Genomic DNA, 21,158 nt, shown 5'->3' on the forward strand with positions numbered 1-21,158 from the left:
CCTTTGTATCATGTTACATGACGAGTAATGATCACCTGTTAGCTTTATCCCTAATTATAACTCTCACTCTTTCCCTGCATCTAACCCTAGCTCTAATCCCATCATTAACCTCGGTCCGGGCACACGCGTGAACCCCTACTCTCATCTCAGCCTCTCCTGGTGATACATCACACCTGGGATCGTTTGCTCCCTGTGGGCTGTGGGAAATTTGCTACCAGCACGCCCTGGAAGTGGGGCTCATTCCGCTGCAACGGGAGGTCTTCCCAGGACGCGTCACAGCTCAACGCAAGAGCTCCTGGGTTTCGAAGGCTCTTGCAGCAAGCCTTCACAAAGCAGCAGGGAGCGCCGTTCCAGATGGGAAACTTGAGACTGGATGTCCAGAAAAGCAAGACGTCAGAAGCGAAACCTTTTTCCTGCAGGGTGTGGCATACCATCCGCTTGCTCATTGCGACAGAGGTGGCACTAATGAAGGAAGAGGTCAACGTTACGTTCTTCTTTAAAATGCAAGGCCAGGAAAAGTGGCAGCGGTGGGATTTGAACCCACGCCTCCGAAGAGACTGGAGCCTTAATCCAGCGCCTTAGACCGCTCGGCCACGCTACCTCCCTGCTAGTCGCCGAAAGCGGAACTTGACCCGTTGCCCGGCCCGCTTTAGTGCTTTGCCTTTTCTCCTTGGAAAGTCTGGAGACAGGCAGTGGAAGGGCAGGCAAACTGTCAGGTGCGCAGAGGAGGGGAGACCATGAGGCAAGGTGGGAGATGGGGGCAAGAAGTGAGAAAAAAACTAATCGCAAGCTAGGGCAGGATTCGGAAAGTGAAGCCGAAAAGGGGCTTAGCATGCAGCCCAGGGGTTTCTTTGACTGTCCTAAGCCCACAGGGACTTTGCCGTCCTCAGCTCATGAGACTTGAGATGGGTAGCTTGATTTGCTGAGGAAATGCGGGATGACAGATTCAACTCTGGAGTCAAACATAGCCCGGAACTATCGCCTTAAACTGAGTTTTAAGCCTGGTGCCGATAAAAAGAAAGAAATTAGCCTTAGATCGGGCAAGCCGTTTGACGGGGGAAAATGAGACCCCCTAGGCCAGCTAGGTGGTCGCTGGATGCTGTGCAGACATCAGCAGCTGTTCATTTCATGCCCTCACGTCTCCTCGTTAGTATAGTGGTCAGTATCCCCGCCTGTCACGCGGGAGACCGGGGTTCAATTCCCCGACGGGGAGGTTAAACCTCTTCTGGATTTTTTTTAGTTCTTGACAAATATTCTTGAAGATTAGGCTGAGTCAAGTAGGGAATGGGTGCCAAGAACTGACTCTTTAAGAAAAAAGCACCGGCAACGCTAGTCATCGTACAATATTTGTGCACAATTGCTTACATTAGGCGGCCGGTCCACTTTATTGAGTCCCCCTCAGCACCATTTAGTGCTCCTGTTGTCTGCGAAGTCCAAATTGTAACCCTGAATCAGTTCCTCTTCTGACCCTTTGTATCATGTTACATGACGAGTAATGATCACCTGTTAGCTTTATCCCTAATTATAACTCTCACTCTTTCCCTGCATCTAACCCTAGCTCTAATCCCATCATTAACCTCGGTCCGGGCACACGCGTGAACCCCTACTCTCATCTCAGCCTCTCCTGGTGATACATCACACCTGGGATCGTTTGCTCCCTGTGGGCTGTGGGAAATTTGCTACCAGCACGCCCTGGAAGTGGGGCTCATTCCGCTGCAACGGGAGGTCTTCCCAGGACGCGTCACAGCTCAACGCAAGAGCTCCTGGGTTTCGAAGGCTCTTGCAGCAAGCCTTCACAAAGCAGCAGGGAGCGCCGTTCCAGATGGGAAACTTGAGACTGGATGTCCAGAAAAGCAAGACGTCAGAAGCGAAACCTTTTTCCTGCAGGGTGTGGCATACCATCCGCTTGCTCATTGCGACAGAGGTGGCACTAATGAAGGAAGAGGTCAACGTTACGTTCTTCTTTAAAATGCAAGGCCAGGAAAAGTGGCAGCGGTGGGATTTGAACCCACGCCTCCGAAGAGACTGGAGCCTTAATCCAGCGCCTTAGACCGCTCGGCCACGCTACCTCCCTGCTAGTCGCCGAAAGCGGAACTTGACCCGTTGCCCGGCCCGCTTTAGTGCTTTGCCTTTTCTCCTTGGAAAGTCTGGAGACAGGCAGTGGAAGGGCAGGCAAACTGTCAGGTGCGCAGAGGAGGGGAGACCATGAGGCAAGGTGGGAGATGGGGGCAAGAAGTGAGAAAAAAACTAATCGCAAGCTAGGGCAGGATTCGGAAAGTGAAGCCGAAAAGGGGCTTAGCATGCAGCCCAGGGGTTTCTTTGACTGTCCTAAGCCCACAGGGACTTTGCCGTCCTCAGCTCATGAGACTTGAGATGGGTAGCTTGATTTGCTGAGGAAATGCGGGATGACAGATTCAACTCTGGAGTCAAACATAGCCCGGAACTATCGCCTTAAACTGAGTTTTAAGCCTGGTGCCGATAAAAAGAAAGAAATTAGCCTTAGATCGGGCAAGCCGTTTGACGGGGGAAAATGAGACCCCCTAGGCCAGCTAGGTGGTCGCTGGATGCTGTGCAGACATCAGCAGCTGTTCATTTCATGCCCTCACGTCTCCTCGTTAGTATAGTGGTCAGTATCCCCGCCTGTCACCCGGGAGACCGGGGTTCTTCTGGATTTTTTTTAGTTCTTGACAAATATTCTTGAAGATTAGGCTGAGTCAAGTAGGGAATGGGTGCCAAGAACTGACTCTTTAAGAAAAAAGCACCGGCAACGCTAGTCATCGTACAATATTTGTGCACAATTGCTTACATTAGGCGGCCGGTCCACTTTATTGAGTCCCCCTCAGCACCATTTAGTGCTCCTGTTGTCTGCGAAGTCCAAATTGTAACCCTGAATCAGTTCCTCTTCTGACCCTTTGTATCATGTTACATGACGAGTAATGATCACCTGTTAGCTTTATCCCTAATTATAACTCTCACTCTTTCCCTGCATCTAACCCTAGCTCTAATCCCATCATTAACCTCGGTCCGGGCACACGCGTGAACCCCTACTCTCATCTCAGCCTCTCCTGGTGATACATCACACCTGGGATCGTTTGCTCCCTGTGGGCTGTGGGAAATTTGCTACCAGCACGCCCTGGAAGTGGGGCTCATTCCGCTGCAACGGGAGGTCTTCCCAGGACGCGTCACAGCTCAACGCAAGAGCTCCTGGGTTTCGAAGGCTCTTGCAGCAAGCCTTCACAAAGCAGCAGGGAGCGCCGTTCCAGATGGGAAACTTGAGACTGGATGTCCAGAAAAGCAAGACGTCAGAAGCGAAACCTTTTTCCTGCAGGGTGTGGCATACCATCCGCTTGCTCATTGCGACAGAGGTGGCACTAATGAAGGAAGAGGTCAACGTTACGTTCTTCTTTAAAATGCAAGGCCAGGAAAAGTGGCAGCGGTGGGATTTGAACCCACGCCTCCGAAGAGACTGGAGCCTTAATCCAGCGCCTTAGACCGCTCGGCCACGCTACCTCCCTGCTAGTTGCCGAAAGCGGAACTTGACCCGTTGCCCGGCCCGCTTTAGTGCTTTGCCTTTTCTCCTTGGAAAGTCTGGAGACAGGCAGTGGAAGGGCAGGCAAACTGTCAGGTGCGCAGAGGAGGGGAGACCATGAGGCAAGGTGGGAGATGGGGGCAAGAAGTGAGAAAAAAACTAATCGCAAGCTAGGGCAGGATTCGGAAAGTGAAGCCGAAAAGGGGCTTAGCATGCAGCCCAGGGGTTTCTTTGACTGTCCTAAGCCCACAGGGACTTTGCCGTCCTCAGCTCATGAGACTTGAGATGGGTAGCTTGATTTGCTGAGGAAATGCGGGATGACAGATTCAACTCTGGAGTCAAACATAGCCCGGAACTATCGCCTTAAACTGAGTTTTAAGCCTGGTGCCGATAAAAAGAAAGAAATTAGCCTTAGATCGGGCAAGCCGTTTGACGGGGGAAAATGAGACCCCCTAGGCCAGCTAGGTGGTCGCTGGATGCTGTGCAGACATCAGCAGCTGTTCATTTCATGCCCTCACGTCTCCTCGTTAGTATAGTGGTCAGTATCCCCGCCTGTCACGCGGGAGACCGGGTTCCCTGACGGGGAGGTTAAACCTCTTCTGGATTTTTTTTAGTTCTTGACAAATATTCTTGAAGATTAGGCTGAGTCAAGTAGGGAATGGGTGCCAAGAACTGACTCTTTAAGAAAAAAGCACCGGCAACGCTAGTCATCGTGCAATATTTGTGCACAATTGCTTACATTAGGCGGCCGGTCCACTTTATTGAGTCCCCCTCAGCACCATTTAGTGCTCCTGTTGTCTGCGAAGTCCAAATTGTAACCCTGAATCAGTTCCTCTTCTGACCCTTTGTATCATGTTACATGACGAGTAATGATCACCTGTTAGCTTTATCCCTAATTATAACTCTCACTCTTTCCCTGCATCTAACCCTAGCTCTAATCCCATCATTAACCTCGGTCCGGGCACACGCGTGAACCCTTACTCTCATCTCAGCCTCTCCTGGTGATACATCACACCTGGGATCGTTTGCTCCCTGTGGGCTGTGGGAAATTTGCTACCAGCACGCCCTGGAAGTGGGGCTCATTCCGCTGCAACGGGAGGTCTTCCCAGGACGCGTCACAGCTCAACGCAAGAGCTCCTGGGTTTCGAAGGCTCTTGCAGCAAGCCTTCACAAAGCAGCAGGGAGCGCCGTTCCAGATGGGAAACTTGAGACTGGATGTCCAGAAAAGCAAGACGTCAGAAGCGAAACCTTTTTCCTGCAGGGTGTGGCATACCATCCGCTTGCTCATTGCGACAGAGGTGGCACTAATGAAGGAAGAGGTCAACGTTACGTTCTTCTTTAAAATGCAAGGCCAGGAAAAGTGGCAGCGGTGGGATTTGAACCCACGCCTCCGAAGAGACTGGAGCCTTAATCCAGCGCCTTAGACCGCTCGGCCACGCTACCTCCCTGCTAGTCGCCGAAAGCGGAACTTGACCCGTTGCCCGGCCCGCTTTAGTGCTTTGCCTTTTCTCCTTGGAAAGTCTGGAGACAGGCAGTGGAAGGGCAGGCAAACTGTCAGGTGCGCAGAGGAGGGGAGACCATGAGGCAAGGTGGGAGATGGGGGCAAGAAGTGAGAAAAAAACTAATCGCAAGCTAGGGCAGGATTCGGAAAGTGAAGCCGAAAAGGGGCTTAGCATGCAGCCCAGGGGTTTCTTTGACTGTCCTAAGCCCACAGGGACTTTGCCGTCCTCAGCTCATGAGACTTGAGATGGGTAGCTTGATTTGCTGAGGAAATGCGGGATGACAGATTCAACTCTGGAGTCAAACATAGCCCGGAACTATCGCCTTAAACTGAGTTTTAAGCCTGGTGCCGATAAAAAGAAAGAAATTAGCCTTAGATCGGGCAAGCCGTTTGACGGGGGAAAATGAGACCCCCTAGGCCATCTAGGTGGTCGCTGGATGCTGTGCAGACATCAGCAGCTGTTCATTTCGTGCCCTCACGTCTCCTCGTTAGTATAGTGGTCAGTATCCCCGCCTGTCACGCGGGAGACCGGGGTTCAATTCCCCGACGGGGAGGTTAAACCTTTTCTGGATTTTTTTTAGTTCTTGACAAATATTCTTGAAGATTAGGCTGAGTCAAGTAGGGAATGGGTGCCAAGAACTGACTCTTTAAGAAAAAAGCACCGGCAACGCTAGTCATCGTACAATATTTGTGCACAATTGCTTACATTAGGCGGCCGGTCCACTTTATTGAGTCCCCCTCAGCACCATTTAGTGCTCCTGTTGTCTGCGAAGTCCAAATTGTAACCCTGAATCAGTTCCTCTTCTGACCCTTTGTATCATGTTACATGACGAGTAATGATCACCTGTTAGCTTTATCCCTAATTATAACTCTCACTCTTTCCCTGCATCTAACCCTAGCTCTAATCCCATCATTAACCTCGGTCCGGGCACACGCGTGAACCCTTACTCTCATCTCAGCCTCTCCTGGTGATACATCACACCTGGGATCGTTTGCTCCCTGTGGGCTGTGGGAAATTTGCTACCAGCACGCCCTGGAAGTGGGGCTCATTCCGCTGCAACGGGAGGTCTTCCCAGGACGCGTCACAGCTCAACGCAAGAGCTCCTGGGTTTCGAAGGCTCTTGCAGCAAGCCTTCACAAAGCAGCAGGGAGCGCCGTTCCAGATGGGAAACTTGAGACTGGATGTCCAGAAAAGCAAGACGTCAGAAGCGAAACCTTTTTCCTGCAGGGTGTGGCATACCATCCGCTTGCTCATTGCGACAGAGGTGGCACTAATGAAGGAAGAGGTCAACGTTACGTTCTTCTTTAAAATGCAAGGCCAGGAAAAGTGGCAGCGGTGGGATTTGAACCCACGCCTCCGAAGAGACTGGAGCCTTAATCCAGCGCCTTAGACCGCTCGGCCACGCTACCTCCCTGCTAGTCGCCGAAAGCGGAACTTGACCCGTTGCCCGGCCCGCTTTAGTGCTTTGCCTTTTCTCCTTGGAAAGTCTGGAGACAGGCAGTGGAAGGGCAGGCAAACTGTCAGGTGCGCAGAGGAGGGGAGACCATGAGGCAAGGTGGGAGATGGGGGCAAGAAGTGAGAAAAAAACTAATCGCAAGCTAGGGCAGGATTCGGAAAGTGAAGCCGAAAAGGGGCTTAGCATGCAGCCCAGGGGTTTCTTTGACTGTCCTAAGCCCACAGGGACTTTGCCGTCCTCAGCTCATGAGACTTGAGATGGGTAGCTTGATTTGCTGAGGAAATGCGGGATGACAGATTCAACTCTGGAGTCAAACATAGCCCGGAACTATCGCCTTAAACTGAGTTTTAAGCCTGGTGCCGATAAAAAGAAAGAAATTAGCCTTAGATCGGGCAAGCCGTTTGACGGGGGAAAATGAGACCCCCTAGGCCATCTAGGTGGTCGCTGGATGCTGTGCAGACATCAGCAGCTGTTCATTTCGTGCCCTCACGTCTCCTCGTTAGTATAGTGGTCAGTATCCCCGCCTGTCACGCGGGAGACCGGGGTTCAATTCCCCGACGGGGAGGTTAAACCTTTTCTGGATTTTTTTTAGTTCTTGACAAATATTCTTGAAGATTAGGCTGAGTCAAGTAGGGAATGGGTGCCAAGAACTGACTCTTTAAGAAAAAAGCACCGGCAACGCTAGTCATCGTACAATATTTGTGCACAATTGCTTACATTAGGCGGCCGGTCCACTTTATTGAGTCCCCCTCAGCACCATTTAGTGCTCCTGTTGTCTGCGAAGTCCAAATTGTAACCCTGAATCAGTTCCTCTTCTGACCCTTTGTATCATGTTACATGACGAGTAATGATCACCTGTTAGCTTTATCCCTAATTATAACTCTCACTCTTTCCCTGCATCTAACCCTAGCTCTAATCCCATCATTAACCTCGGTCCGGGCACACGCGTGAACCCCTACTCTCATCTCAGCCTCTCCTGGTGATACATCACACCTGGGATCGTTTGCTCCCTGTGGGCTGTGGGAAATTTGCTACCAGCACGCCCTGGAAGTGGGGCTCATTCCGCTGCAACGGGAGGTCTTCCCAGGACGCGTCACAGCTCAACGCAAGAGCTCCTGGGTTTCGAAGGCTCTTGCAGCAAGCCTTCACAAAGCAGCAGGGAGCGCCGTTCCAGATGGGAAACTTGAGACTGGATGTCCAGAAAAGCAAGACGTCAGAAACGAAACCTTTTTCCTGCAGGTTGTGGCATACCATCCGCTTGCTCATTGCGACAGAGGTGGCACTAATGAAGGAAGAGGTCAACGTTACGTTCTTCTTTAAAATGCAAGGCCAGGAAAAGTGGCAGCGGTGGGATTTGAACCCACGCCTCCGAAGAGACTGGAGCCTTAATCCAGCGCCTTATACCGCTCGGCCACGCTACCTCCCTACTAGTTGCCGAAAGCGGAACTTGACCCGTTGCCCGGCCCGCTTTAGTGCTTTGCCTTTTCTCCTTGGAAAGTCTGGAGACAGGCAGTGGAAGGGCAGGCAAACTGTCAGGTGCGCAGAGGAGGGGAGACCATGAGGCAAGGTGGGAGATGGGGGCAAGAAGTGAGAAAAAAACTAATCGCAAGCTAGGGCAGGATTTGGAAAGTGAAGCCGAAAAGGGGCTTAGCATGCAGCCCAGGGGTTTCTTTGACTGTCCTAAGCCCACAGGGACTTTGCCGTCCTCAGCTCATGAGACTTGAGATGGGTAGCTTGATTTGCTGAGGAAATGCGGGATGACAGATTCAACTCTGGAGTCAAACATAGCCCGGAACTATCGCCTTAAACTGAGTTTTAAGCCTGGTGCCGATAAAAAGAAAGAAATTAGCCTTAGATCGGGCAAGCCGTTTGACGGGGGAAAATGAGACCCCCCTAGGCCAGCTAGGTGGTCGCTGGATGCTGTGCAGACATCAGCAGCTGTTCATTTCATGCCCTCACGTCTCCTCGTTAGTATAGTGGTCAGTATCCCCGCCTGTCACGCGGGAGACCGGGGTTCAATTCCCCGACGGGGAGGTTAAACCTTTTCTGGATTTTTTTTAGTTCTTGACAAATATTCTTGAAGATTAGGCTGAGTCAAGTAGGGAATGGGTGCCAAGAACTGACTCTTTAAGAAAAAAGCACCGGCAACGCTAGTCATCGTACAATATTTGTGCACAATTGCTTACATTAGGCGGCCGGTCCACTTTATTGAGTCCCCCTCAGCACCATTTAGTGCTCCTGTTGTCTGCGAAGTCCAAATTGTAACCCTGAATCAGTTCCTCTTCTGACCCTTTGTATCATGTTACATGACGAGTAATGATCACCTGTTAGCTTTATCCCTAATTATAACTCTCACTCTTTCCCTGCATCTAACCCTAGCTCTAATCCCATCATTAACCTCGGTCCGGGCACACGCGTGAACCCCTACTCTCATCTCAGCCTCTCCTGGTGATACATCACACCTGGGATCGTTTGCTCCCTGTGGGCTGTGGGAAATTTGCTACCAGCACGCCCTGGAAGTGGGGCTCATTCCGCTGCAACGGGAGGTCTTCCCAGGACGCGTCACAGCTCAACGCAAGAGCTCCTGGGTTTCGAAGGCTCTTGCAGCAAGCCTTCACAAAGCAGCAGGGAGCGCCGTTCCAGATGGGAAACTTGAGACTGGATGTCCAGAAAAGCAAGACGTCAGAAGCGAAACCTTTTTCCTGCAGGGTGTGGCATACCATCCGCTTGCTCATTGCGACAGAGGTGGCACTAATGAAGGAAGAGGTCAACGTTACGTTCTTCTTTAAAATGCAAGGCCAGGAAAAGTGGCAGCGGTGGGATTTGAACCCACGCCTCCGAAGAGACTGGAGCCTTAATCCAGCGCCTTAGACCGCTCGGCCACGCTACCTCCCTGCTAGTCGCCGAAAGCGGAACTTGACCCGTTGCCCGGCCCGCTTTAGTGCTTTGCCTTTTCTCCTTGGAAAGTCTGGAGACAGGCAGTGGAAGGGCAGGCAAACTGTCAGGTGCGCAGAGGAGGGGAGACCATGAGGCAAGGTGGGAGATGGGGGCAAGAAGTGAGAAAAAAACTAATCGCAAGCTAGGGCAGGATTCGGAAAGTGAAGCCGAAAAGGGGCTTAGCATGCAGCCCAGGGGTTTCTTTGACTGTCCTAAGCCCACAGGGACTTTGCCGTCCTCAGCTCATGAGACTTGAGATGGGTAGCTTGATTTGCTGAGGAAATGCGGGATGACAGATTCAACTCTGGAGTCAAACATAGCCCGGAACTATCGCCTTAAACTGAGTTTTAAGCCTGGTGCCGATAAAAAGAAAGAAATTAGCCTTAGATCGGGCAAGCCGTTTGACGGGGGAAAATGAGACCCCCTAGGCCAGCTAGGTGGTCGCTGGATGCTGTGCAGACATCAGCAGCTGTTCATTTCATGCCCTCACGTCTCCTCGTTAGTATAGTGGTCAGTATCCCCGCCTGTCACGCGGGAGACCGGGGTTCAATTCCCCGACGGGGAGGTTAAACCTCTTCTGGATTTTTTTTAGTTCTTGACAAATATTCTTGAAGATTAGGCTGAGTCAAGTAGGGAATGGGTGCCAAGAACTGACTCTTTAAGAAAAAAGCACCGGCAACGCTAGTCATCGTACAATATTTGTGCACAATTGCTTACATTAGGCGGCCGGTCCACTTTATTGAGTCCCCCTCAGCACCATTTAGTGCTCCTGTTGTCTGCGAAGTCCAAATTGTAACCCTGAATCAGTTCCTCTTCTGACCCTTTGTATCATGTTACATGACGAGTAATGATCACCTGTTAGCTTTATCCCTAATTATAACTCTCACTCTTTCCCTGCATCTAACCCTAGCTCTAATCCCATCATTAACCTCGGTCCGGGCACACGCGTGAACCCCTACTCTCATCTCAGCCTCTCCTGGTGATACATCACACCTGGGATCGTTTGCTCCCTGTGGGCTGTGGGAAATTTGCTACCAGCACGCCCTGGAAGTGGGGCTCATTCCGCTGCAACGGGAGGTCTTCCCAGGACGCGTCACAGCTCAACGCAAGAGCTCCTGGGTTTCGAAGGCTCTTGCAGCAAGCCTTCACAAAGCAGCAGGGAGCGCCGTTCCAGATGGGAAACTTGAGACTGGATGTCCAGAAAAGCAAGACGTCAGAAGCGAAACCTTTTTCCTGCAGGGTGTGGCATACCATCCGCTTGCTCATTGCGACAGAGGTGGCACTAATGAAGGAAGAGGTCAACGTTACGTTCTTCTTTAAAATGCAAGGCCAGGAAAAGTGGCAGCGGTGGGATTTGAACCCACGCCTCCGAAGAGACTGGAGCCTTAATCCAGCGCCTTAGACCGCTCGGCCACGCTACCTCCCTGCTAGTCGCCGAAAGCGGAACTTGACCCGTTGCCCGGCCCGCTTTAGTGCTTTGCCTTTTCTCCTTGGAAAGTCTGGAGACAGGCAGTGGAAGGGCAGGCAAACTGTCAGGTGCGCAGAGGAGGGGAGACCATGAGGCAAGGTGGGAGATGGGGGCAAGAAGTGAGAAAAAAACTAATCGCAAGCTAGGGCAGGATTCGGAAAGTGAAGCCGAAAAGGGGCTTAGCATGCAGCCCAGGGGTTTCTTTGACTGTCCTAAGCCCACAGGGACTTTGCCGTCCTCAGCTCATGAGACTTGAGATGGGTAGCTTGATTTGCTGAGGAAATGCGGGATGACAGATTCAACTCTGGAGTCAAACATAGCCCGGAACTATCGCCTTAAACTGAGTTTTAAGCCTGGTGCCGATAAAAAGAAAGAAATTAGCCTTAGATCGGGCAAGCCGTTTGACGGGGGAAAATGAGACCCCCTAGGCCAGCTAGGTGGTCGCTGGATGCTGTGCAGACATCAGCAGCTGTTCATTTCATGCCCTCACGTCTCCTCGTTAGTATAGTGGTCAGTATCCCCGCCTGTCACCCGGGAGACCGGGGTTCTTCTGGATTTTTTTTAGTTCTTGACAAATATTCTTGAAGATTAGGCTGAGTCAAGTAGGGAATGGGTGCCAAGAACTGACTCTTTAAGAAAAAAGCACCGGCAACGCTAGTCATCGTACAATATTTGTGCACAATTGCTTACATTAGGCGGCCGGTCCACTTTATTGAGTCCCCCTCAGCACCATTTAGTGCTCCTGTTGTCTGCGAAGTCCAAATTGTAACCCTGAATCAGTTCCTCTTCTGACCCTTTGTATCATGTTACATGACGAGTAATGATCACCTGTTAGCTTTATCCCTAATTATAACTCTCACTCTTTCCCTGCATCTAACCCTAGCTCTAATCCCATCATTAACCTCGGTCCGGGCACACGCGTGAACCCCTACTCTCATCTCAGCCTCTCCTGGTGATACATCACACCTGGGATCGTTTGCTCCCTGTGGGCTGTGGGAAATTTGCTACCAGCACGCCCTGGAAGTGGGGCTCATTCCGCTGCAACGGGAGGTCTTCCCAGGACGCGTCACAGCTCAACGCAAGAGCTCCTGGGTTTCGAAGGCTCTTGCAGCAAGCCTTCACAAAGCAGCAGGGAGCGCCGTTCCAGATGGGAAACTTGAGACTGGATGTCCAGAAAAGCAAGACGTCAGAAGCGAAACCTTTTTCCTGCAGGGTGTGGCATACCATCCGCTTGCTCATTGCGACAGAGGTGGCACTAATGAAGGAAGAGGTCAACGTTACGTTCTTCTTTAAAATGCAAGGCCAGGAAAAGTGGCAGCGGTGGGATTTGAACCCACGCCTCCGAAGAGACTGGAGCCTTAATCCAGCGCCTTAGACCGCTCGGCCACGCTACCTCCCTGCTAGTTGCCGAAAGCGGAACTTGACCCGTTGCCCGGCCCGCTTTAGTGCTTTGCCTTTTCTCCTTGGAAAGTCTGGAGACAGGCAGTGGAAGGGCAGGCAAACTGTCAGGTGCGCAGAGGAGGGGAGACCATGAGGCAAGGTGGGAGATGGGGGCAAGAAGTGAGAAAAAAACTAATCGCAAGCTAGGGCAGGATTCGGAAAGTGAAGCCGAAAAGGGGCTTAGCATGCAGCCCAGGGGTTTCTTTGACTGTCCTAAGCCCACAGGGACTTTGCCGTCCTCAGCTCATGAGACTTGAGATGGGTAGCTTGATTTGCTGAGGAAATGCGGGATGACAGATTCAACTCTGGAGTCAAACATAGCCCGGAACTATCGCCTTAAACTGAGTTTTAAGCCTGGTGCCGATAAAAAGAAAGAAATTAGCCTTAGATCGGGCAAGCCGTTTGACGGGGGAAAATGAGACCCCCTAGGCCAGCTAGGTGGTCGCTGGATGCTGTGCAGACATCAGCAGCTGTTCATTTCATGCCCTCACGTCTCCTCGTTAGTATAGTGGTCAGTATCCCCGCCTGTCACGCGGGAGACCGGGTTCCCCGACGGGGAGGTTAAACCTCTTCTGGATTTTTTTTAGTTCTTGACAAATATTCTTGAAGATTAGGCTGAGTCAAGTAGGGAATGGGTGCCAAGAACTGACTCTTTAAGAAAAAAGCACCGGCAACGCTAGTCATCGTGCAATATTTGTGCACAATTGCTTACATTAGGCGGCCGGTCCACTTTATTGAGTCCCCCTCAGCACCATTTAGTGCTCCTGTTGTCTGCGAAGTCCAAATTGTAACCCTGAATCAGTTCCTCTTCTGACCCTTTGTATCATGTTACATGACGAGTAATGATCACCTGTTAGCTTTATCCCTAATTATAACTCTCACTCTTTCCCTGCATCTAACCCTAGCTCTAATCCCATCATTAACCTCGGTCCGGGCACACGCGTGAACCCTTACTCTCATCTCAGCCTCTCCTGGTGATACATCACACCTGGGATCGTTTGCTCCCTGTGGGCTGTGGGAAATTTGCTACCAGCACGCCCTGGAAGTGGGGCTCATTCCGCTGCAACGGGAGGTCTTCCCAGGACGCGTCACAGCTCAACGCAAGAGCTCCTGGGTTTCGAAGGCTCTTGCAGCAAGCCTTCACAAAGCAGCAGGGAGCGCCGTTCCAGATGGGAAACTTGAGACTGGATGTCCAGAAAAGCAAGACGTCAGAAGCGAAACCTTTTTCCTGCAGGGTGTGGCATACCATCCGCTTGCTCATTGCGACAGAGGTGGCACTAATGAAGGAAGAGGTCAACGTTACGTTCTTCTTTAAAATGCAAGGCCAGGAAAAGTGGCAGCGGTGGGATTTGAACCCACGCCTCCGAAGAGACTGGAGCCTTAATCCAGCGCCTTAGACCGCTCGGCCACGCTACCTCCCTGCTAGTCGCCGAAAGCGGAACTTGACCCGTTGCCCGGCCCGCTTTAGTGCTTTGCCTTTTCTCCTTGGAAAGTCTGGAGACAGGCAGTGGAAGGGCAGGCAAACTGTCAGGTGCGCAGAGGAGGGGAGACCATGAGGCAAGGTGGGAGATGGGGGCAAGAAGTGAGAAAAAAACTAATCGCAAGCTAGGGCAGGATTCGGAAAGTGAAGCCGAAAAGGGGCTTAGCATGCAGCCCAGGGGTTTCTTTGACTGTCCTAAGCCCACAGGGACTTTGCCGTCCTCAGCTCATGAGACTTGAGATGGGTAGCTTGATTTGCTGAGGAAATGCGGGATGACAGATTCAACTCTGGAGTCAAACATAGCCCGGAACTATCGCCTTAAACTGAGTTTTAAGCCTGGTGCCGATAAAAAGAAAGAAATTAGCCTTAGATCGGGCAAGCCGTTTGACGGGGGAAAATGAGACCCCCTAGGCCATCTAGGTGGTCGCTGGATGCTGTGCAGACATCAGCAGCTGTTCATTTCGTGCCCTCACGTCTCCTCGTTAGTATAATGGTCAGTATCCCCGCCTGTCACGCGGGAGACCGGGGTTCAATTCCCCGACGGGGAGGTTAAACCTTTTCTGGATTTTTTTTAGTTCTTGACAAATATTCTTGAAGATTAGGCTGAGTCAAGTAGGGAATGGGTGCCAAGAACTGACTCTTTAAGAAAAAAGCACCGGCAACGCTAGTCATCGTACAATATTTGTGCACAATTGCTTACATTAGGCGGCCGGTCCACTTTATTGAGTCCCCCTCAGCACCATTTAGTGCTCCTGTTGTCTGCGAAGTCCAAATTGTAACCCTGAATCAGTTCCTCTTCTGACCCTTTGTATCATGTTACATGACGAGTAATGATCACCTGTTAGCTTTATCCCTAATTATAACTCTCACTCTTTCCCTGCATCTAACCCTAGCTCTAATCCCATCATTAACCTCGGTCCGGGCACACGCGTGAACCCTTACTCTCATCTCAGCCTCTCCTGGTGATACATCACACCTGGGATCGTTTGCTCCCTGTGGGCTGTGGGAAATTTGCTACCAGCACGCCCTGGAAGTGGGGCTCATTCCGCTGCAACGGGAGGTCTTCCCAGGACGCGTCACAGCTCAACGCAAGAGCTCCTGGGTTTCGAAGGCTCTTGCAGCAAGCCTTCACAAAGCAGCAGGGAGCGCCGTTCCAGATGGGAAACTTGAGACTGGATGTCCAGAAAAGCAAGACGTCAGAAGCGAAACCTTTTTCCTGCAGGGTGTGGCATACCATCCGCTTGCTCATTGCGACAGAGGTGGCACTAATGAAGGAAGAGGTCAACGTTACGTTCTTCTTTAAAATGCAAGGCCAGGAAAAGTGGCAGCGGTGGGATTTGAACCCACGCCTCCGAAGAGACTGGAGCCTTAATCCAGCGCCTTATACCGCTCGGCCACGCTACCTCCCTACTAGTTGCCGAAAGCGGAACTTGACCCGTTGCCCGGCCCGCTTTAGTGCTTTGCCTTTTCTCCTTGGAAAGTCTGGAGACAGGCAGTGGAAGGGCAGGCAAACTGTCAGGTGCGCAGAGGAGGGGAGACCATGAGGCAAGGTGGGAGATGGGGGCAAGAAGTGAGAAAAAAACTAATCGCAAGCTAGGGCAGGATTTGGAAAGTGAAGCCGAAAAGGGGCTTAGCATGCAGCCCAGGGGTTTCTTTGACTGTCCTAAGCCCACAGGGACTTTGCCGTCCTCAGCTCATGAGACTTGAGATGGGTAGCTTGATTTGCTGAGGAAATGCGGGATGACAGATTCAACTCTGGAGTCAAACATAGCCCGGAACTATCGCCTTAAACTGAGTTTTAAGCCTGGTGCCGATAAAAAGAAAGAAATTAGCCTTAGATCGGGCAAGCCGTTTGACGGGGGAAAATGAGACCCCCCTAGGCCAGCTAGGTGGTCGCTGGATGCTGTGCAGACATCAGCAGCTGTTCATTTCATGCCCTCACGTCTCCTCGTTAGTATAGTGGTCAGTATCCCCGCCTGTCACGCGGGAGACCGGGGTTCAATTCCCCGACGGGGAGGTTAAACCTTTTCTGGATTTTTTTTAGTTCTTGACAAATATTCTTGAAGATTAGGCTGAGTCAAGTAGGGAATGGGTGCCAAGAACTGACTCTTTAAGAAAAAAGCACCGGCAACGCTAGTCATCGTACAATATTTGTGCACAATTGCTTACATTAGGCGGCCGGTCCACTTTATTGAGTCCCCCTCAGCACCATTTAGTGCTCCTGTTGTCTGCGAAGTCCAAATTGTAACCCTGAATCAGTTCCTCTTCTGACCCTTTGTATCATGTTACATGACGAGTAATGATCACCTGTTAGCTTTATCCCTAATTATAACTCTCACTCTTTCCCTGCATCTAACCCTAGCTCTAATCCCATCATTAACCTCGGTCCGGGCACACGCGTGAACCCCTACTCTCATCTCAGCCTCTCCTGGTGATACATCACACCTGGGATCGTTTGCTCCCTGTGGGCTGTGGGAAATTTGCTACCAGCACGCCCTGGAAGTGGGGCTCATTCCGCTGCAACGGGAGGTCTTCCCAGGACGCGTCACAGCTCAACGCAAGAGCTCCTGGGTTTCGAAGGCTCTTGCAGCAAGCCTTCACAAAGCAGCAGGGAGCGCCGTTCCAGATGGGAAACTTGAGACTGGATGTCCAGAAAAGCAAGACGTCAGAAGCGAAACCTTTTTCCTGCAGGGTGTGGCATACCATCCGCTTGCTCATTGCGACAGAGGTGGCACTAATGAAGGAAGAGGTCAACGTTACGTTCTTCTTTAAAATGCAAGGCCAGGAAAAGTGGCAGCGGTGGGATTTGAACCCACGCCTCCGAAGAGACTGGAGCCTTAATCCAGCGCCTTAGACCGCTCGGCCACGCTACCTCCCTGCTAGTCGCCGAAAGCGGAACTTGACCCGTTGCCCGGCCCGCTTTAGTGCTTTGCCTTTTCTCCTTGGAAAGTCTGGAGACAGGCAGTGGAAGGGCAGGCAAACTGTCAGGTGCGCAGAGGAGGGGAGACCATGAGGCAAGGTGGGAGATGGGGGCAAGAAGTGAGAAAAAAACTAATCGCAAGCTAGGGCAGGATTCGGAAAGTGAAGCCGAAAAGGGGCTTAGCATGCAGCCCAGGGGTTTCTTTGACTGTCCTAAGCCCACAGGGACTTTGCCGTCCTCAGCTCATGAGACTTGAGATGGGTAGCTTGATTTGCTGAGGAAATGCGGGATGACAGATTCAACTCTGGAGTCAAACATAGCCCGGAACTATCGCCTTAAACTGAGTTTTAAGCCTGGTGCCGATAAAAAGAAAGAAATTAGCCTTAGATCGGGCAAGCCGTTTGACGGGGGAAAATGAGACCCCCTAGGCCAGCTAGGTGGTCGCTGGATGCTGTGCAGACATCAGCAGCTGTTCATTTCATGCCCTCACGTCTCCTCGTTAGTATAGTGGTCAGTATCCCCGCCTGTCACGCGGGAGACCGGGGTTCAATTCCCCGACGGGGAGGTTAAACCTCTTCTGGATTTTTTTTAGTTCTTGACAAATATTCTTGAAGATTAGGCTGAGTCAAGTAGGGAATGGGTGCCAAGAACTGACTCTTTAAGAAAAAAGCACCGGCAACGCTAGTCATCGTACAATATTTGTGCACAATTGCTTACATTAGGCGGCCGGTCCACTTTATTGAGTCCCCCTCAGCACCATTTAGTGCTCCTGTTGTCTGCGAAGTCCAAATTGTAACCCTGAATCAGTTCCTCTTCTGACCCTTTGTATCATGTTACATGACGAGTAATGATCACCTGTTAGCTTTATCCCTAATTATAACTCTCACTCTTTCCCTGCATCTAACCCTAGCTCTAATCCCATCATTAACCTCGGTCCGGGCACACGCGTGAACCCCTACTCTCATCTCAGCCTCTCCTGGTGATACATCACACCTGGGATCGTTTGCTCCCTGTGGGCTGTGGGAAATTTGCTACCAGCACGCCCTGGAAGTGGGGCTCATTCCGCTGCAACGGGAGGTCTTCCCAGGACGCGTCACAGCTCAACGCAAGAGCTCCTGGGTTTCGAAGGCTCTTGCAGCAAGCCTTCACAAAGCAGCAGGGAGCGCCGTTCCAGATGGGAAACTTGAGACTGGATGTCCAGAAAAGCAAGACGTCAGAAGCGAAACCTTTTTCCTGCAGGGTGTGGCATACCATCCGCTTGCTCATTGCGACAGAGGTGGCACTAATGAAGGAAGAGGTCAACGTTACGTTCTTCTTTAAAATGCAAGGCCAGGAAAAGTGGCAGCGGTGGGATTTGAACCCACGCCTCCGAAGAGACTGGAGCCTTAATCCAGCGCCTTAGACCGCTCGGCCACGCTACCTCCCTGCTAGTCGCCGAAAGCGGAACTTGACCCGTTGCCCGGCCCGCTTTAGTGCTTTGCCTTTTCTCCTTGGAAAGTCTGGAGACAGGCAGTGGAAGGGCAGGCAAACTGTCAGGTGCGCAGAGGAGGGGAGACCATGAGGCAAGGTGGGAGATGGGGGCAAGAAGTGAGAAAAAAACTAATCGCAAGCTAGGGCAGGATTCGGAAAGTGAAGCCGAAAAGGGGCTTAGCATGCAGCCCAGGGGTTTCTTTGACTGTCCTAAGCCCACAGGGACTTTGCCGTCCTCAGCTCATGAGACTTGAGATGGGTAGCTTGATTTGCTGAGGAAATGCGGGATGACAGATTCAACTCTGGAGTCAAACATAGCCCGGAACTATCGCCTTAAACTGAGTTTTAAGCCTGGTGCCGATAAAAAGAAAGAAATTAGCCTTAGATCGGGCAAGCCGTTTGACGGGGGAAAATGAGACCCCCTAGGCCAGCTAGGTGGTCGCTGGATGCTGTGCAGACATCAGCAGCTGTTCATTTCATGCCCTCACGTCTCCTCGTTAGTATAGTGGTCAGTATCCCCGCCTGTCACCCGGGAGACCGGGGTTCTTCTGGATTTTTTTTAGTTCTTGACAAATATTCTTGAAGATTAGGCTGAGTCAAGTAGGGAATGGGTGCCAAGAACTGACTCTTTAAGAAAAAAGCACCGGCAACGCTAGTCATCGTACAATATTTGTGCACAATTGCTTACATTAGGCGGCCGGTCCACTTTATTGAGTCCCCCTCAGCACCATTTAGTGCTCCTGTTGTCTGCGAAGTCCAAATTGTAACCCTGAATCAGTTCCTCTTCTGACCCTTTGTATCATGTTACATGACGAGTAATGATCACCTGTTAGCTTTATCCCTAATTATAACTCTCACTCTTTCCCTGCATCTAACCCTAGCTCTAATCCCATCATTAACCTCGGTCCGGGCACACGCGTGAACCCCTACTCTCATCTCAGCCTCTCCTGGTGATACATCACACCTGGGATCGTTTGCTCCCTGTGGGCTGTGGGAAATTTGCTACCAGCACGCCCTGGAAGTGGGGCTCATTCCGCTGCAACGGGAGGTCTTCCCAGGACGCGTCACAGCTCAACGCAAGAGCTCCTGGGTTTCGAAGGCTCTTGCAGCAAGCCTTCACAAAGCAGCAGGGAGCGCCGTTCCAGATGGGAAACTTGAGACTGGATGTCCAGAAAAGCAAGACGTCAGAAGCGAAACCTTTTTCCTGCAGGGTGTGGCATACCATCCGCTTGCTCATTGCGACAGAGGTGGCACTAATGAAGGAAGAGGTCAACGTTACGTTCTTCTTTAAAATGCAAGGCCAGGAAAAGTGGCAGCGGTGGGATTTGAACCCACGCCTCCGAAGAGACTGGAGCCTTAATCCAGCGCCTTAGACCGCTCGGCCACGCTACCTCCCTGCTAGTTGCCGAAAGCGGAACTTGACCCGTTGCCCGGCCCGCTTTAGTGCTTTGCCTTTTCTCCTTGGAAAGTCTGGAGACAGGCAGTGGAAGGGCAGGCAAACTGTCAGGTGCGCAGAGGAGGGGAGACCATGAGGCAAGGTGGGAGATGGGGGCAAGAAGTGAGAAAAAAACTAATCGCAAGCTAGGGCAGGATTCGGAAAGTGAAGCCGAAAAGGGGCTTAGCATGCAGCCCAGGGGTTTCTTTGACTGTCCTAAGCCCACAGGGACTTTGCCGTCCTCAGCTCATGAGACTTGAGATGGGTAGCTTGATTTGCTGAGGAAATGCGGGATGACAGATTCAACTCTGGAGTCAAACATAGCCCGGAACTATCGCCTTAAACTGAGTTTTAAGCCTGGTGCCGATAAAAAGAAAGAAATTAGCCTTAGATCGGGCAAGCCGTTTGACGGGGGAAAATGAGACCCCCTAGGCCAGCTAGGTGGTCGCTGGATGCTGTGCAGACATCAGCAGCTGTTCATTTCATGCCCTCACGTCTCCTCGTTAGTATAGTGGTCAGTATCCCCGCCTGTCACGCGGGAGACCGGGTTCCCTGACGGGGAGGTTAAACCTCTTCTGGATTTTTTTTAGTTCTTGACAAATATTCTTGAAGATTAGGCTGAGTCAAGTAGGGAATGGGTGCCAAGAACTGACTCTTTAAGAAAAAAGCACCGGCAACGCTAGTCATCGTGCAATATTTGTGCACAATTGCTTACATTAGGCGGCCGGTCCACTTTATTGAGTCCCCCTCAGCACCATTTAGTGCTCCTGTTGTCTGCGAAGTCCAAATTGTAACCCTGAATCAGTTCCTCTTCTGACCCTTTGTATCATGTTACATGACGAGTAATGATCACCTGTTAGCTTTATCCCTAATTATAACTCTCACTCTTTCCCTGCATCTAACCCTAGCTCTAATCCCATCATTAACCTCGGTCCGGGCACACGCGTGAACCCTTACTCTCATCTCAGCCTCTCCTGGTGATACATCACACCTGGGATCGTTTGCTCCCTGTGGGCTGTGGGAAATTTGCTACCAGCACGCCCTGGAAGTGGGGCTCATTCCGCTGCAACGGGAGGTCTTCCCAGGACGCGTCACAGCTCAACGCAAGAGCTCCTGGGTTTCGAAGGCTCTTGCAGCAAGCCTTCACAAAGCAGCAGGGAGCGCCGTTCCAGATGGGAAACTTGAGACTGGATGTCCAGAAAAGCAAGACGTCAGAAGCGAAACCTTTTTCCTGCAGGGTGTGGCATACCATCCGCTTGCTCATTGCGACAGAGGTGGCACTAATGAAGGAAGAGGTCAACGTTACGTTCTTCTTTAAAATGCAAGGCCAGGAAAAGTGGCAGCGGTGGGATTTGAACCCACGCCTCCGAAGAGACTGGAGCCTTAATCCAGCGCCTTAGACCGCTCGGCCACGCTACCTCCCTGCTAGTCGCCGAAAGCGGAACTTGACCCGTTGCCCGGCCCGCTTTAGTGCTTTGCCTTTTCTCCTTGGAAAGTCTGGAGACAGGCAGTGGAAGGGCA

The 21,158-nt window shown here is 51.5% G+C and overlaps 7 non-coding genes across 7 annotated transcripts; all 7 read left to right on the plus strand.

The window, feature by feature from the left end:
• The first annotated feature begins 1,141 nt into the window (after positions 1-1,141).
• Positions 1,142-1,213, plus strand: TRNAD-GUC (transfer RNA aspartic acid (anticodon GUC)). Its single transcript has one exon. It is a non-coding gene; the product is annotated as a tRNA-Asp (tRNA).
• Positions 1,214-5,512: 4,299 nt separating this feature from the next.
• TRNAD-GUC (transfer RNA aspartic acid (anticodon GUC)) lies at positions 5,513-5,584 on the plus strand. The gene has a single exon. It is a non-coding gene; the product is annotated as a tRNA-Asp (tRNA).
• Positions 5,585-6,980: 1,396 nt separating this feature from the next.
• Positions 6,981-7,052, plus strand: TRNAD-GUC (transfer RNA aspartic acid (anticodon GUC)). Its single transcript has one exon. It is a non-coding gene; the product is annotated as a tRNA-Asp (tRNA).
• Positions 7,053-8,449: 1,397 nt separating this feature from the next.
• Positions 8,450-8,521, plus strand: TRNAD-GUC (transfer RNA aspartic acid (anticodon GUC)). Its single transcript has one exon. It is a non-coding gene; the product is annotated as a tRNA-Asp (tRNA).
• Positions 8,522-9,917: 1,396 nt separating this feature from the next.
• Positions 9,918-9,989, plus strand: TRNAD-GUC (transfer RNA aspartic acid (anticodon GUC)). Its single transcript has one exon. It is a non-coding gene; the product is annotated as a tRNA-Asp (tRNA).
• A 5,768-nt stretch (positions 9,990-15,757) lies between these two features.
• Positions 15,758-15,829, plus strand: TRNAD-GUC (transfer RNA aspartic acid (anticodon GUC)). Its single transcript has one exon. It is a non-coding gene; the product is annotated as a tRNA-Asp (tRNA).
• Positions 15,830-17,225: 1,396 nt separating this feature from the next.
• TRNAD-GUC (transfer RNA aspartic acid (anticodon GUC)) lies at positions 17,226-17,297 on the plus strand. Its single transcript has one exon. It is a non-coding gene; the product is annotated as a tRNA-Asp (tRNA).
• The last annotated feature ends 3,861 nt before the right edge of the window (positions 17,298-21,158 follow it).

The sequence above is a fragment of the Ambystoma mexicanum genome, chromosome 1p, assembly GCF_040938575.1.
Source record: "Ambystoma mexicanum isolate Mex_15411 chromosome 1p, UKY_AmexF1_1, whole genome shotgun sequence".
NCBI classification, from domain to species: Eukaryota; Metazoa; Chordata; class Amphibia; order Caudata; family Ambystomatidae; genus Ambystoma; species Ambystoma mexicanum.